Raw genomic sequence first — 17,156 nt, 5'->3', positions numbered from 1 at the left:
GAATATAATTAGGACTCCAAGTATGCTGTAATTTGGCAGTGATGGTACTCATAGTGAGGTGGTGAGATTAATCACTGGGTGTCGTAAATGAAATGTGCTGGTTCACAAAGAATCCAGCACAATTTCCCTGGCTGGGATGAGGGCTGGCAGTCGTGGGTTTTCCTGGACAGCGATGGGCCCATACACTCTGGAGGAGCCTGAGTGCACTACCGTGAAAAGATGCGAGCATGAAGAATGTTCGCCATCACCTGGAGATTCAGGGTCAAATGAGTCAGTGTTCTGTTTTGGCTGCCCAGGTTTTGGGGGGTGCTAAATGTCTTTACCAGCCCAGGAAACCTGTGGTCCCGAACTATCCAGGACAATGGAGGAAAATTCGAAATGAAAATACTTCGTGCAAAGCTCATCCATGAGAAACTAACAACTTGTTCTGCACATGAATCTTCTGAGTTTGGTTTTCTGGTTTACAAACCCACAGCGGATCAGAAATAGCAAGTTACAAAATGAAACAGAGCAAACTATACATGAAATAACAATGGGCAATGAGGAAACTCTGGAAAATAACACAAACACAGCAGACATGGGACCTCCAAGAACATCTCCGTTTGGGCCATTAAATGTAGGAGCAAATAGCTCTATGGACTGCAGCAGGTCTTATGTTTATCTACAAATTTCACCACCACACACACCACACACTTACAAACATAAGCAGGTCTTATGTTTATCTACAAATCAAGAAACATGTTCATAATTACGATGTTCAGGTGCCCTGAGGAGACTGATAATCCTTGTAGTTTATGGAGTCAACGGATGCAATAATATGTTTAAGCACAGTCCTATCTCTCACACATATTAGCGGGCTCATACATGGTTCTTAATATGTAACAGGCATTGTTGTCTAGCATTTGATGGTGCTCATTTCAGACAAAGAAAATGAGGCTCAGAGAAATTGACTAACTTTCTTAAATCACAGGGTCATTAAGTAATGAAGCATGAATTCAAACCTCAGCAGCCGAGCCCCAACCCTGCTTTTAAGTACCACAACACATAGCTCACGTGTGACACTTCCAGATAGCCAGAAGCTTTATTCTATTGGAAACACATCCTACTGCGCTCTAGAATAAAATTATTGGAAATACGTCTTTAAAAGGAAACTAACTAATGTAACTCTTTGGAGCCTGGGGGAACCTGTGCTATTCTCATTAAGCAAGAGTATTAATGAGTTGATTTCAAAGTTTATTAAATGAGTAAGTGTGGGAAACAAATTAGGAAAGAAACTATTCAGAGGATTAAAAATGACAGAAACAGAAGTTTTAAGGTTATAATGTCCTCATGTTACAAAGCATGTGTCCGTAGGCTGATATAGGCCCAAATCTATTGAATTCCTATGGACTGATGGTTTTGCACGCACATTAGATCTCTTTTGGAAAAAATAAACACATACATTTGATAAAGAAGGTTGGTAGTAGTAAAATAGATTGTGCCGTTGAGTGCAGGTGATTGTCACATTCTGTGGTATAAAGATAACCAGCTATGGAGTAGAGGGCTGGATTTGATTGCTGTCTCTACTATTTGTAAGCTCTTTGACTTTGTGCAAGTTAACTCCTTGTATCTTTCATTTTCTTATCTGCAAGGCTGGGAAAAGAGTAATATGTGCTTGCCAAGTTATGAGGGAGGATTAAACGAATTGGTCTTCATGTATTTCTTAAGACATGGTACTAGATCGGAGTTGGCGAGCTCTTTTCTGTAAAAGGTCAGACTTTGAAATATTTTCAACATTCCTGGCTACCAGGACAGAACTGCAGCCACTGAATTACTGAATTCTTTTCTTTTCGTGGGAAAATAGCCATACAAAATACAGAAATTAATGAGCACAGTTGTGTTACAATAAGCCTTCATTTACAAAAACAAGCAGTGGGTCAGACTTGACCTCAGGACTGTGGTTTGCTGACTCCTTCACAAGACACATGAGGGTTAATATCATCAAAGGATTTTGATGAGAAGTCATTGGCATACTATATGAAAAGTATGTGGTACAGTATCTTGCCCGTGAAAGGTGTTTAGCGAATGACAGTTATTATTATAAGGCAGATACTTTATATGTAACCTAGAAAATTACATACGACTTTCCAATCATCAGACCCTCTGTCCTTGCTTCTTAATTTTCATCAAGGAAGGTTAAGAGACAAGGTTAACTTAGCTAAGAAGTAACTATGTGCAAGAATAAATGCAAGCAAAATGACAGAATTTGATTACAGTTCCAAGATTCCTAGTTCAAAACAGAATAGGAAGAAAGGCTAATTTTCTCCTGATGTGGCCTTCCCTGACCTCGCAATATCTCCAAAGAAGGCTGTAGACCCTTTCTCCTTTATAAAACATTAAATGTGACTACCTTATATTAGTAACAGGTGTATTAATGGGGGTGCTGATGGCAGGCAGGGAACAGGCTGAATGACATGAATCTTCCCTTCATAAATGGGCATCTTTCCATGAAAGCACAACATCATTTGTTGAATGTCAAGTAGACTAGAATTTCAGACCTGGAAACATTTGCCTTGAAGCATCAAAATAATTGAATACTGTAATGGCTCAGCACCTGGTTTAAAGTTATAATACCAGGTTTTACATTATTCTTAGCCACAGGCATATTTTTCACCAGCTTTTAACAACCCACCTCCTTTTCCCCTTCCCTCCCACACAATAACTGGGATGACTTGTCTAGATCTTAGGCAAAAATTCACTTAGCACATCAGCTCCTGGAAACAAACGCACTTAACCAGAAAAATAGGGACATCAACCAGCAAAGATGCATCCTCATTTAATAGAGCTTGAAACTACTATAATCTGTAAAGTACAGTGAGAAGAAGAAGTTTCACCTGCCTGCACATCAGTCATTGATTCTCCATTTGATTTGGAGGGACTCTGAGGGACCGACCTGAGCCTGAGAAGAGGCAAGATTCCCCTTCACGGACACACCGGGAACTTACGGACCTCTTTCTCCATGGTGCAGAGCACAGAGGTAATTACATAATTGTCTGTTCAATTACTTTATTCAAGAGTCACAATCTCAAATTGCATAAGCCACCAGAGAAATGGCATCAGTGAATGAAGCAGTTCATTTCAGGGACTTCAGTTAACGGAAAGGGGGTGTGTCTCAATAAAGACTCATACAGTCAACTGTTTCCATGCTGGCATACCCCACTGTTAATTGATTTCCCACATGTTCAAGGCAGCAGGAAATGTCATTTTTAATACTTTTATTTTTGGCTTTACAGAATTACTGCAAAGATAGTACAAAGTTCCTGAAAATCCAATGGGGATACCCAGTGCCCCTATGACTGACATCTTACATTAGGATGGTATATTATTATTAATTATTATATATTAGTATAGTATTATATATTAGTGTAGTGTTATACATTAGTATAGTGTTATACATATGCATAGTATCTGTGATATACATTATTCATTACTGTTAGTGCTACTAATAATTATTATACATTAGTATGTATAACAATACATATTGATAATATATATTATACATATGTATAGTATTATACATTGGTATTAGTATTAGCAATAATTATTATATGTTAGTATGGTATATTATTAGTATGGTGTAGTTATTATTATTAACTGAAGCCCATATTTTAACCAAAAGTAAAAATGGTAAATGTTCTGGTATTTAAATATTGATCACTGTGATAGGCAGAATAATTGATTCCCTCAAAGATGCCCCAAATACATAGGCAGAATAATTGCTCTCCAAACATTTCGAAGACGTTCTAATCTTTGGAACCTATGAATAGCCTACCTTACATGGCAAAAGAGACTGTGAAGATGTGACTGAGATAAGGGTTAATCTAATGGAGAGACTGGGAGCTTGTCCTGGACTATTCTGGCGGACCCACGGGAATCACACATGTCCTTATTAGAAGGAGGCAGGAGGGTCAGAGTGAAAGGAGCTGTGATGAAGGCAGCAGAGATAGGAGTGATGTGGCCATGAGCAAAGGAACACTGGAAGCTTCCGGAAATGGAAAACAGTCAGGAGATGGATTATACCGGAGAGCCTCAGAAGAAACTGAGCCTTGAAGACACCTTCAGGGGATAATGATGTTGATGATTCTCTTGCTAGTCCAAAATTACCTTTGTTCAGATTTCAAATAATGAGGCACATGTCCCAGGGGCCCAACCTAGACAAAAGAAAAGCTTCACAATTAAAGTCTTATTAAGAGAAATCAGAGTAGGCCATTGAGGATTTTTCTTTAGACCCTTGAAATTGAACAGCCTGACAATGCACTCTGAAACGGTGCTCTCTCTGCTTGCATAATTTTCAAAAGCATAGTCACCCCATCTGTAATGACACTGCACCTGCAAACCCAGTAAGACCCATTTTAGATTTCTGAACTGGAGGATAATACATGAGTGCTGCTGTAAGACTATGCTAGTGGTCATTTGTTGCAGCAGCAAAAGGAGCTAATACAGGCATCAGTTCAACGAGAAAGAAATACTCCGTTCCATCAAACACAGACTCATCCGCTGGGCCCCCATTGTGCAGAGGGTGTATGTCTGCTGTGTGACACTAGTCTTAAAGGGGACTGAGACTGTGCCCCCTCTGTATCTCAGACCTTAAAACAGCACTTGACACAGAGAAAAGACTCATTATATATGGATTAAAGTAATGCTTTTTAGCCCTTGAAGAACTGCTATATCAATGGTTGTCTTTGATATGGTATGCATTCTTTATTCTTCTTTGGCAAGAAGTGTGAGAAATATCAACTCTATTTATCTCTGTCCACTTAGGGCTCCTGAAGTACTTATCCTTATTTCCAAGCAACTTTGAGTATGTCTTTGGTTTCTTATTATGGAACAAAATGAGATACATACTTAACGGTTTGCAGATTAAGTATCATTGCAGATGCGGTGACTATGCTTTTGAAAATTATGCAAGCAGAGAGAGCACGGTTTCAGAGTGCATTGTCAGGCTTTCGCTTTCAAGGGTCTAAAGAAAAAAAAACTCATTGGCCTATTTTGATTTCTCTTAATAAGACTTTAATTGTGAAGCTTTTCTTTTGTTTGGGTTGGGCCCCTGGGATAAGCGCCTCATGACTTGAAATCTGAACGAAGATAATGTTGGACTAACAAGAGAATCATCAACATCATTATTCTTTAAAACTCTGCAAAGCCCAGTGTGTTTGCACCATTGGACTTCAGTTTTCCTCTGCAAAGAGAAATCAAAGGCGATATGAGAAGACCACACACACACACACACACACACACACACACATAAAGCACAGAAATGGGAATCTCAGGATCAATACATTTTTTTTTCCCAGAGAGGTTCTGATGGGAGAAAGGGCTTTTCTGCATCTGTTTCCCTACATCTTGCCCCTCTTGCCCACGCTTGTCCATTCCCCCTGCACAAACACACTGTAGACCTAGCCATTGGACAGCACTGCCTGTGTTTTCCCTGTTTCCTCTTTGACACCTGAACCCTGGCAAGGAAGGCATAGCCTATGCACTCCTGGGTAATTATAGTTTGAACATTTTCCCCCCAAGTCTCATGTTGAAATGTGATCCCCAATGTTGGAGGTGGGGTCTGGAGGGAGGTGTTTGAATCATGACGGCAGATCCCTCATGAATAGCTTGGCACCATTCCTTTGGAGATGAGTGAGTTCACAGAAGAGCGGATTGTTGAAAAAAGCCTGGTCTCCTCTCACTCTCTCACTGTCTCGCTCCTTCTCTCTCTTGCTCCCACCCTCCCCGTGTGATGCACTGGCTCCCCTTAGCCTTCCACCGTGATTGTAAGCTTCCTGAGGCCCTCACCAGAAGCAAATGCGGGCACTATGCTTTGTGTACAGCCTGCAAAACTGTGAGGCAAATAAACATCTTTTCGTTATAAATTATCCAGTCTCAGATATTCCTTTTTAGTAACATAAAAATGGCTTAACACTCTAAGCCTGTTTTGAGCACATTCCATTGAGGTCTGCTCACAGGTGATTGTCTCCTCCACACACCCCTGTGTTCTGTGCTGTTGCTGTTGGTGCATCCCTCTCATGATGTCGCTGCTGTGGACACAGCCTGCCCCCCCTCCCCAGAGTTACATTTCCATAGACCTTGCTCTTCCTATATATTCCAGAAGCAACTCAATTGGGGTGTGGCCAAGAAGGGTGACAATCACAGAAATGGTTTCTCTCTTCTGCCTCCTTCAGGAAAATCTGGGCTGCAAAATCTGCTTCTACTGATACCTGGCTGTGGCCAAGGTCTTTCCACCCCTCCAAGGCCTCCATTTTTTTATCTTCATAAGACAGGACGATCCGACCTGCCTATCAGTATTGTGAGTATTTGATGGCTCCCCTGAAGTCCTGCAAGTTCTTGACTGCAGGTTCCCAGGAAATGGCAGATGTGACCAGCAATGATTCATTCATTGTTTCATTAATCAAGCCAGCTTCCACTGACGATCTACTGGGTGCAGGACTCTGGCATGGCAGGCTGTGCATTCTGCCCGTGCTCAGTTCACATTTCAGCCTGGTCTTTTGCTGCCTGTGTGAGCTGAGCTGAATTACAGATCCTTTGCACTTCAGTTTTCTCCCTTTTAAAATAAGTGCTACAGTGGCATTGCCCTCAGAATTGTTTTGCAAGGAAATCAATGAGTGTCTTGCACAATGTGTGCAAGACACATAATTGGCCCTAGAAACTTTTAAATAATAATAATGCCACTATTACATTTATCGAAGGGCTCAGACAGTGTGAGTCCCGAGCTGTGTGTTAACCACTGTAATTATTGCTAGTAATGATGTTATTTTAAACTTGTTTAATTATTCCTATATGTACACAGTAGTGTCCCCTTATTTGGGGTTTAACTTATACTGGTTTTAATTACCAAAGTTCAAAAATAGTAAGGTATTTTGAGATAGAGAGAAACCACATTCATAAAACTTGTGTTACAGTATATTGTTATAATTGTTCTACTTTACTATTAATTATTATTGTTAGTCTGTTATTGTGCTTAATTTATACTTTTATAATTTTAATTTTTTTGTAGAGATAGGGTCCTACTATGTTGCCCAGGCTGGTCTTGAACTCCTGGCCTTAAGCAATCTTCTTGCCTCTGCCTCCCAAAGCACTGGAATCACAGACAAAAACCACCATATCCAACTTCCTAATTTATAAATTAAACTTTAACATAGTTATATATGTATAGAAAAAACATAATATATGTAAGGTTTATACTATCTGCAGTTTCACCCATACACTGAGGGTCTTGGACTGTATCTTCTGCAGATAAGGGGGAATGACTGTATACACATATATGTACCTCTATGTGACTATACACATTTAGATGCAGGAGTAGGTGCAGGTGGATATAGGTACGGGGTATACATAGACAGACATAGAGATGTATTTTTCCTCTTCAAAGAGCAAGGACTTAGGATAAAACAGAACTAACAAACTGGAACATAGATTTGAGGAAATTGCCCAGAACACAGAGAGACAAAGCCCTGAAAAATATTCTACAGAAGTTAAGAGACATGAAGGATAAAATAGGCAGGTGTTCCATAAGACGAGAGAAGAAGAATGAAGAGGAGCAGCATTTGAAGAGCTGAATCTAAGCATCATCTAAAGTTCATTTTTTTGAAATGCACCTTCAGATTCAAGAATTTACATCAAAACCCCAAGCAGAATTTTTCTAAGCCCGTGTCTAGGTAGCACTTGGTGAGTAAATTCAAGCAAACTTTAAAAATACAAAATAGTGGCCAGGCGCAGTGGCTCACGCCTTAATCCCAGCAGGCGTGATCACGAGGTCTGGAGTTCAAGACCAGCCTGGCCAGCATGGTGAAACCCTGTCTCTACTAAAAATACAAAAAATTAGCCAGGCATGGTGGCATGTGCCAGCTACTTGGGAGGATGAGGCAGGAGAATTGCTTGAATCCGAGATGCTGAGGTTGCAGTGAGCCGAGATCGCACCACTGCACTCCAGCCTGGACGACAGAGCGAGACTGTGTCATATATATATATGTGTGTGTGTGTGTGCGTGTGTGTGTGTGTGTGAAAATAATAAAAATTATGATAAATGTAATGATGATTAAATTTAAAAATATTAAAGATCAAATGACGCTAAAATTCCAAGTAATAATAATACATAATTCTAACAATTTGGCATTGGATATTTTGTTTATGGTGGTTAAGTACATATAATTTGAAATTATGTTACAGTGCCCTAATACTTAGATTTTTTTAAAAAATCAAGCATACTACAAAAGTCACTTAAAGATACAATTATATATGTCCTTTTCAGGGACATAGATGGAATTGGAAGCCATTATCCTCAGCAAACTAATGCAGAAACAGAAAACCAGACACTGCATGTTCTCCCTTAAATGTGGGAGCTGAAATGATGAGAACACATAGACACATGAGGATTAACAACACATAACGGGTCTTGTTGGAGGGAGAGAGTAGCGGGAAGGAGAGCATCAGGAAGAATAGTTAATGGACGCTGGGCGTAATACCTCCGTGATGGGATGATCTGAGCAGCAAAGCACCACGGCGCACGTTTACCCATGTAACAAACCTGCACATCCTGCACATGTACCCCAGAACTTAAAATAAAAGTTGAAGAAAAAAATACAATGATATAGACAGAATACAAGAAAACTAATGGAAAAAGTATGTACAACAAATGCCAACCAGGGAAAACCTGGTAAGGTTTTATTAAACATCAGAGAAATAGTATTCTAGGCAAAAATGTTCTGGATACAAATAGAATATTAAATAATGACATAAGAAACAACCTACGAGTTCGTAAGAAATCTAAAATTGGAAGTAACTAAGAACACAATTGGAATGTAAGCTGCTATCTGTACTGTCAGAAATATTAGGTGAATTTCACAAATAATTTTAAGAGTAAGAAGGTTTATCATATCTTACTTGGAAGCTGATGTGCCAAACAGATATGAATGAGGAGGAAGAGCAATAGAGGAGCAAATTTTAACTAAAGGACTTATTTAAATGAAAGAATATGCATTTCCTCTAAACACAAAATATCATTTCTAATGATATACAAAATCTTTAAACAAATAATATAAAACCAAACGCTTTTTTGAGCAGTTGATTTCATCCATATAGATTCTTTTTATTTATTTATTTATCTAACTTTTATTTTAAGTTCAGGGGTGCATATGCAGGTTTATTATATAAGTAAACTTGTATCATGGGCGTTTGTTGCATAGACTATTTTATAATCACACAGGTATTAAGCCTAGTAGCCATTAGTTGTTTTTCCCGACTCCCTCCCTCCTCCCATCCTTCACCCTTTAGTAGGCCAGAGTGTGTTGTTCCCCCTATGAAGACATTTTGTTTTTTTTTGTTTTTGAGATAGGGTCTCACTCTCTCACCCAGGCTGGAGTGCAGTGGTGCAATATTGACTCTTGCAGCCTCCACCTCCTGGGCTCAGGTGATCCTCCCACCTCAGCCTCCCAAGTGGCTGGGATTACAGGGCCATGTCATTACACGCAGCTAATTCTGTATTTTTTGTAGAGATGGGGTTTTGGTATATTGCCCAAGCTGGTCTCGAACTCCTGGGCTCAAGTGACCCCCTGCCTCAAACCTCCCAAAGTGCTGAAAACACATTTTTAAATCAGAAAAATATTAAAAGCAAACCAAATCTTCATAAATTTGGGATTTATATAAAACAGGAAACTATAATACAAATGAGAAACATTTAGAGTTGAACCACAATGAAAACAACGTCTACAGATCCTGGCACAGGTGCGGAAACGATGTGTAGAAGACACATCACCATACATGTGTTCTGGAAGTGAGAATTTTAGAAAATAGAACAAAAGAGTAACAGTGAGTAGAGTAAAGAAAGCAATTAGAAATAGAGAAATTAGTTTGAAGGAAATCACAGGAGCCATTGAAAGAACCAGTAAAACCAACACGGAATCTTCAAAGAAACCAAGGAAACGGCAAAACCATTTGAATGATCGATCGAAAGAAACTGTGTGTGTATGTGTGCGTGTGCGTGTGCGTGTGTGCATGTGCTGTGTGTGTGTGTTTAATCATAACGGTAAAGACAAGAGAAGGGACAGCTATAGATAAATTATCGTCTTTGGAGAAGATCAGAGATAGTTTTCCTCCTCATTCTTGAACTTCCTTCTCAGCTTCAATAAGAATGGTGACTCTCTTGCAGGGCGTGTGGGAAGGAATTAAACTTCAGTTTTGTTCAGACTTTCTAAAAAAACAAATAAGTAACAGCTGTATGAGAGACAAAGCTAATAAAATGTGTGGCATTATGAAATGATTGAGATCACATCTGATATTAGGAAAGGAATTGTTAGAAAAATATGCAAACACTGGCCTTTGCAAACTTATCTCTACTGTAAGAACCTATAAAAACAAGGGTAATGTTGTCAGAACTTCTGAGCCAGCATTAATGAATTTCCTATTTTTGTTTTTGTTTTTGAGACAGAATTTCGCTCTTGTTGCCCAGGCTGGAATGCAATGGCGTGATCTCAGCTCACTGCTACCTCTGCCTCACGGGTTCGAGCAATTCTCCTGCCTCAGCCTCCCAAGTAGCTGGGACTAAAGGCACCTGCCACCACGCCCAGCTAATTTTTGTATTTTTAGTAGAGATGGGGTTTCACCATGTTGGCCAGGCTGCTCTCGAACTCCTTATCTCAGATGATCCACCCACCTCAGCCTCCCAAAGTGCTGGGATTACAGGCGTGAGCCACCGCACTCAGCCTATTAATGAGTTTCTGACAGAAAATTTGTCTTGCAATCAAATCAGGTTGTGTGTGGACTTCCCCTTCTTGGTGAGCTTCCTACACTCACGTGAACCTGCATGTGCTCTGGTGCCCACACTCTGCCCTTTATGTATTAGTAGGAGCACAGCTTTCATGGTAGAGATAAAGATTGAAGAAGAAGGGATTAGCGAGACTTGAATGAAAAGAACTTGGTAGTAAGAATAATTTGTAAAATATCCTATCTGGTCATTTTTACAGTATCAAATTTGGTCCATTTGCTGTTATGTGCAGGGGCTATACAGAAGTTTGTTTTTCTGAACAAGAAGGATTTATTAAAAATTAATTAACATTTATAATAATATTGTTATTATTTTAAGTGCCCATTAGGCCAGATGTCTAAAAAATAGTTATAATTTATCTCCAATCTTTACAAAATCACAGCAAGGGAGATATTGTTATACCCATTTCACAGATATAAAAGCTTGAGGCAGTCACTAGTTATAGCAGAGCCAGGATTCTCAGCCATGTCCCTCCAGAACTAAAGTCTAGCTCTTTAAAATTCATTGTTATCTTTCCAATTAGAGGGAAAAAATGTGTAGACTGACAGGTGACTTCTCAACCAAAATCATTGAAAGTATCTCAGCAAAAATATCCTTTAAGAATGATAGTGAAATAGACTTTTCAGACAAAGAGAAACTGTCTTTGTTACCAGAAGACCCACATTAAAGAAAATATCAAGGGTTGTTATTCAGGAAGAATGAAATAATCCCAAATCTTAGCCAAAACACACACACATGCACACGCACACATACACACACACACACACACACACCCCAAAACAACAACAATAACAAAAGACCAAGACGGAATTAAATCATCACAAAGGGTGAATATACAGAATGAATAATGACCACATAAAACAATAACACAAATACAAATTATCACGTGAGAAATTTAATGCACACATAAACAGAATTAACATGCATGGCAAAATGGCATTTAATTCAAAAAGTGAATAAATGAAGTTAAACAATTCTAAGATTTGTGCCTTTTCCTGGAAAAGAAGAAAAGCCACAATTAATACAACCGTTAATATTTCAGTTATCCATATTGCAATCTTTATGATAATCACTTAGAAAGAGTAATATTATTTGTAATTTCCTAATTCATAGGGAAAATATGTAAATAAACATTTTCTAATTTGGAATAAGAAAAGACAAAACAGGAAAGACAAACAGAAAAACAAAAGCAGATTAAGCTGACAGCCCAAATATATTAAGAATTGCATTACGTATAAGGAGACTGAATCTAACAATTAAAACAGAAATAAGCATCTCTTTGGATTAAAATAAAATTATAGGAGATTCACTTAAAACAGAGACAGAGAAAGAATGAAAAAATTAGACCATGCAAGCTATACCGAAGAAAGATTTTGTGACCAGAAAAATATCTGACAAATTAGTCTTTAAGATAAAATGTACAACTAGAGATAAAGAGACTTCGTAAAAGTTTAAAATCATTGAGAAAATAGAATGATTCTCAATGTGCTTGCACCTAAATAGTTTAGCCTCAAAAGGTGGTTATTTTGGGTGACATTGATTGTATGCTTCTATATGTATTCTGCTTTATGTTTTTAAATCTATGTCTATTAGTCTGTTTTCACACTGCTGTAAAAATACTACCTGAGACTGGGTGATTTATGAAGGAAAGAGGCTTAATTGACTCACAGTTCCACATGGCTGGGGAGACCTCAGGAAACTTACACTCATGGCGGAGGGCGAAGGGGAAGCAAGGACTTTCTTCACATGGTGGCAGGAGAGCGACGTGTGAGTGCAGGAAAACTGTCATTTATCAAACCACCAGATCTCATGAGAACTCACTCACTATCATGAGAACAGCATGGGGGAAACTATCCTCATGATGCAATCACTTCCTTCCCTTGACACATGGGGATTACAATTTGAGATGACATTTAGGTGAGAACCCAGAGCCAAACCATATCACTGTGTTTTTAATTGTTCACAATAAATATATGAGGAACTGCTATAGGATTAAATAAGAAACTACTCATATTTGTTCGACATGCGATTAACCCCTAGCAAGCACTCAATAAATGGTAACTGGCATCATCACACATATCACTATCATCATTAACATTTTTGTAATTGAAACAGAACAATGGTGAAATAGGAAAAAGTAGGAACTGGAGTCCTACAGAGCCCATTGTTTTTACTATAATTTATTCATAAAAGCAAAGCATGAGAGTCATTTGTCTCACACAGCATTTATAAGCCATCCTCCCTGAGACATTTAGGGTTCATCTGATGCAAGTCATGGAAGATACAGAAGTATAACCACTATTTAGTATTTCCAACACTCCTGTAGGCCCTGTCTTTGATCCAGTTTGACTTAGTTGTGTTTCCAGAACTCCAAGTACCTGATCATATCTCGGGGTCATGTGAGGGAAACTTGGCCTTGAGGAAAGGGGCTTCACCGACAGGCTGTTGATTGTTACTCTCCCAGGAAATTCAGTCCGGAGCCCAGAGCCTAGGCTTCCATGAGTAACTCCTGACATCTGCTGGCCAATGTGCTCCTGGCCTGTTCACTACATGCTGAGAGCCAGAGAATGCTCACTCAGGACAATATGTCTGTGTTGGATTTTTTTAAAAAAAATATTTAGAGAACTTCATTATAGTGTTTATCTCAAAGAAAGAATAAAAAATTCAACTATTAAAAGGACAGGCATTCTCTAATTTTCATGAACTGTAAGTAGAAATGATAAGGAAAATAAATGTCCAAACACGCAAATAACCATCAGGTTAAAGTAGGAATTAAAATCTCAATAACAAGCTATTTAGGAATTAACAAAAATGACATTGCATATCAAATTATAGAAAGGCAACAAAACTGCAACCAGAGGCTGACTCTTATGACTAAAAAACTGATAGATTTTTTTTTTCTTGTGGTTACGTTGGTAAATTCTTCGGTGGTAATTTCTGAGATTTTGGTGCACCTGTCACCTGAGCAGTGTACACTGCACCCAATATGTAGTTTTGTATCCCTCACTCCACCTCCCAACATTTCCCGAGTCCCCAAAGTCCTTATGTCATTCTTATGCCTTTGCATCCTCATAGCTTAACTCCCACTTACAAGTGAGAACATGCAATGTTTGGTTTTCCATTCCTGAGTTACTTCACTTATGCATTTGAGAGAGCTCACAGCTCAATTCACCCTTCAGGCTTATGAGTCCAGAAGCTTTTGCGCAGCCAAATTGAAAAAAAAAACTGCTACTTATAAAGTGAGAGGAAGCCCAGATGGGAGATTTGCCTAAAGGGTAGGAGCCTGGATGTTGAAGTCTGTCTCATAAACCTATGCTCACCTCCTAGTGGTACATCTGTATCCCAGCTAAATAACACCTTTGTGCCTCAGTTTCCTTGTCTGTGAAATGGGGCTGAAAATATGACCTACATGATAAGATTATTATGGGATGGAAGCAGTGAAGGCACATATATATATATATCTATATGGTAGAACAGTTCCTTGAAAAGAACAATTTCTTAACATGTGAACATTGTTATTAAACCCTAAAATTGTGACTTATACAATCTAATAAAGCTATTAATCAACCTAATTTACTGCACATTTATTTTAAAAATCCCTAAATTATGGGGGCCATTTCCATTCTGCCAGCACTGCAGGAAGCTGCAGATAGCTCTGGAAAATAGTAAATGTGCTGTATATAACAACTTCTTTTATACCCTGCTTTGATTCTAAACTATGAGAAGGCCTGGGCGTAAATATGGCTGAGAAGTCTTTTATTGTTACTATTAGCGTGAAAATGAGCTTGTGTAATGCGCTCTGATTGTGTCTAAATCATCCCAGCTCCTGGTCTGTTTCACATCGTCTCAAAGAACACTGGGCCTTATATAGTAATCACACATTAATAGGCATTAGTTGTGGTACAAAGAGCTTTTTTAGTGGATTAATGGAAACTCTCGCTGTGCAAGCTTGAGGACCTCAGCTAGTGACATTGAACATGCACTCTTACAATTAATGATAAAAACTAAATATTGTCCTGGATCCCACTGCCAACATTTTGCTTAGGAAATCACCAGCCTGAGCTATTCTCACGTTAGAACTTGGAATCCCACAGATGGGCTGTACAGCATAAAGACTGAAGCATGGATCCTATATGCAAGCCAATGAGGTTTACATGCTGGTTCTGCTAGCTACTAACTATGTGACCTGGCGGGAGTCAGGGGTGCTCTCTGAGCATCAGTTTCTTCATCTGCAAAATGACAATTACAGAAAGAGTCCCTATCTCATTCAGTCACCGTGAGGACAAAGTGAACCAGCTTGTGTGTGAACGCACCCATCATAGAACCTGGCATGTAAAGAGTGCAAAGTAAGTGTTAGTTGTTATTATTATTAGTGTATGAATTGGGTCCTCACAGGAAATACATGGTACACTCAAAATGGGATTGAATTTAATAAATTTAATAAAGATAGTAGTTAAATAGATTGGACAACATTAAATAAATGGGAGATGGCACTGCACCCAGGACCTAGCAACAGTGGGAAGCCATCACACTAACTCCGTACCACTACCCCAACCAAAGGAACAAGAGGAGGGGACAGTTGCCACATCATACAGGAGCTTTGGCATTAAGAAGGCCTTGACATCTGACGCCACGTAAGCTGTGGCCTCCATAAAAGGAACACAGACAACGCCAAGTTGTGGAGAGCAGGGAGAGAGGGAAGGTGATAAATCTCTTGACTTCTCTCTTCTTTTGACCCTGAAAACCCAGCGTCTCGTCAGAAAACTAACCAGAAGCCAGAGAGCAGAGGAAGCCAGGTGATGCAATATGAAGAGGTCAGCCTACAGGTTAGAGTAGTGCAGGGTGCACTAGGGTTAGGAATACATCTGGAGGGGAGATTGGCAAATATCAGTCCCCAAGGAGAGTGGTCTTGGGGCCATCTATATTATGCATGCAATAAGTATGAATAAACTGAGCAAATATTACCAATATAGCTGCATACCCCATTGCCAAGAAACACCAAGGGAACAAATATAACTGTGGAAGTGACTCAGTGCCTTCGAGTCTGGTTCTGGACTGCGAACAGGAAGAGTGATAATCCTAACAAAAACAACTGAATAAAAATAGTAACAGCAACTGGCATTTTTATAATACTTTGTAATTTTCAAGTTGCTTTCATGTATATAACCACATTTCAGCCTCGTAATAACTCTATTGGAAGGTAGGTATTTATTTCCATTTTAAAATGAGAAAATTGAGGATGAAGTGTTTAGTTGGCTGAGATCAAAATCCCTTGTGTAATTCTTGCTTAAATTTCCTAGAGGATGCATGAAAAATGTTGATATTACATGTTAGTGTTCAGGAATACAAGATGTGGAATTTACTTGTTTTACTCATGTGTTGTGAGGCTTGTAATGTGTCAAGCTCTGTTCTAGACACTGGGGATGCAGCAGTGACCAAAACAAAGCCCTGCCTATTTTTGAGCCACAGTTACTTTGGAAGAGTCTGGAAGTCCTTCAAGAAGTTAAAAGAGTTATTTATGACCCAGAAGTCCCAATAGAAATGAAAACATATATCCACAAAAAACCTTGGACATAAATATTCATAGCAGAATTGTTCATGATCGCCAAAGTGTGGAAATAGCCCAAATGCCTATCAGCTGAAAGATACATAAAATCGTATATCCACACTGAAATATTACTTAGCAATAAAAAGGAATGAAGTACTGATTTATACTACAGGAAAGAATCTTTAAATGATTACACTAAGTGAAAGAAGCTGGTCCCAAAAACTACTTATTATATGATTCCACTTGTATGAAAGATCCAGGTTAGGCAAATCTAGAGAAAAAATAAGTAGATTATTTAGGGCAGGAGCAAAGAGTGAATGAGAATATTGGGAGGGTCAGTGATAGCAGCAGGAGGCAGCCAAATGCCCAGACAGACAGAGGTGGGACCCTGTGACCCCATCTCCAAGCTGAAGACAGTTGAAAACCTGAAAGCCAAGCTACAAGTTAAATCCTTGGACTGGATTGAGAACTTGTCTTCCTGTTTGGCACCCTTTCCTCTGATTCATGCCTGCTCTTCACCTGTTTTACATATAGCTACCCTTGCCTAGTTGGTTTTCTACACTATCATGCCAACCTTTGGATGGTGTTGTCACTGTAACCTTTTTTGCATACTCACAAATGAATCAGCACACACTCCCCATTCTGTGCCTATAAAGTCCCCAGACTCAGTCAGTATTGGAGAATATGGCCTGACTTCAGGGAAAGAGATGGCCTGACTTCAGGGAAGATGACCTGTTCTTCCTGCCTCTTCTCGAGCTCCCCTCTCCATCTCCTCTCTCCACTGAGAGCTGTTTTCATCAC

The 17,156-nt window shown here is 39.1% G+C and overlaps 1 long non-coding RNA gene across 1 annotated transcript in view; it reads left to right on the top strand.

Annotated features, from left to right (window-relative positions):
* The first annotated feature begins 2,805 nt into the window (after nucleotides 1-2,805).
* LOC117090940 overlaps nucleotides 2,806-17,156 on the top strand; it is a 39,209-nt gene continuing 24,858 nt past the window's right edge. Inside the window, exon 1 of the long non-coding RNA XR_004440158.1 lies at nucleotides 2,806-3,016. This is a non-coding gene — a long non-coding RNA (uncharacterized LOC117090940). The remainder of the gene's footprint in view (nucleotides 3,017-17,156) is intronic.

Source organism: Trachypithecus francoisi, unplaced genomic scaffold, assembly GCF_009764315.1.
Source record: "Trachypithecus francoisi isolate TF-2019V2 unplaced genomic scaffold, Tfra_2.0 Lachesis_group11, whole genome shotgun sequence".
Classification (NCBI taxonomy): Eukaryota; Metazoa; Chordata; class Mammalia; order Primates; family Cercopithecidae; genus Trachypithecus; species Trachypithecus francoisi.
The sequence above is the reverse complement of the archived record's forward strand: the minus strand, read 5'-3'. Positions and strand labels throughout refer to the sequence as shown.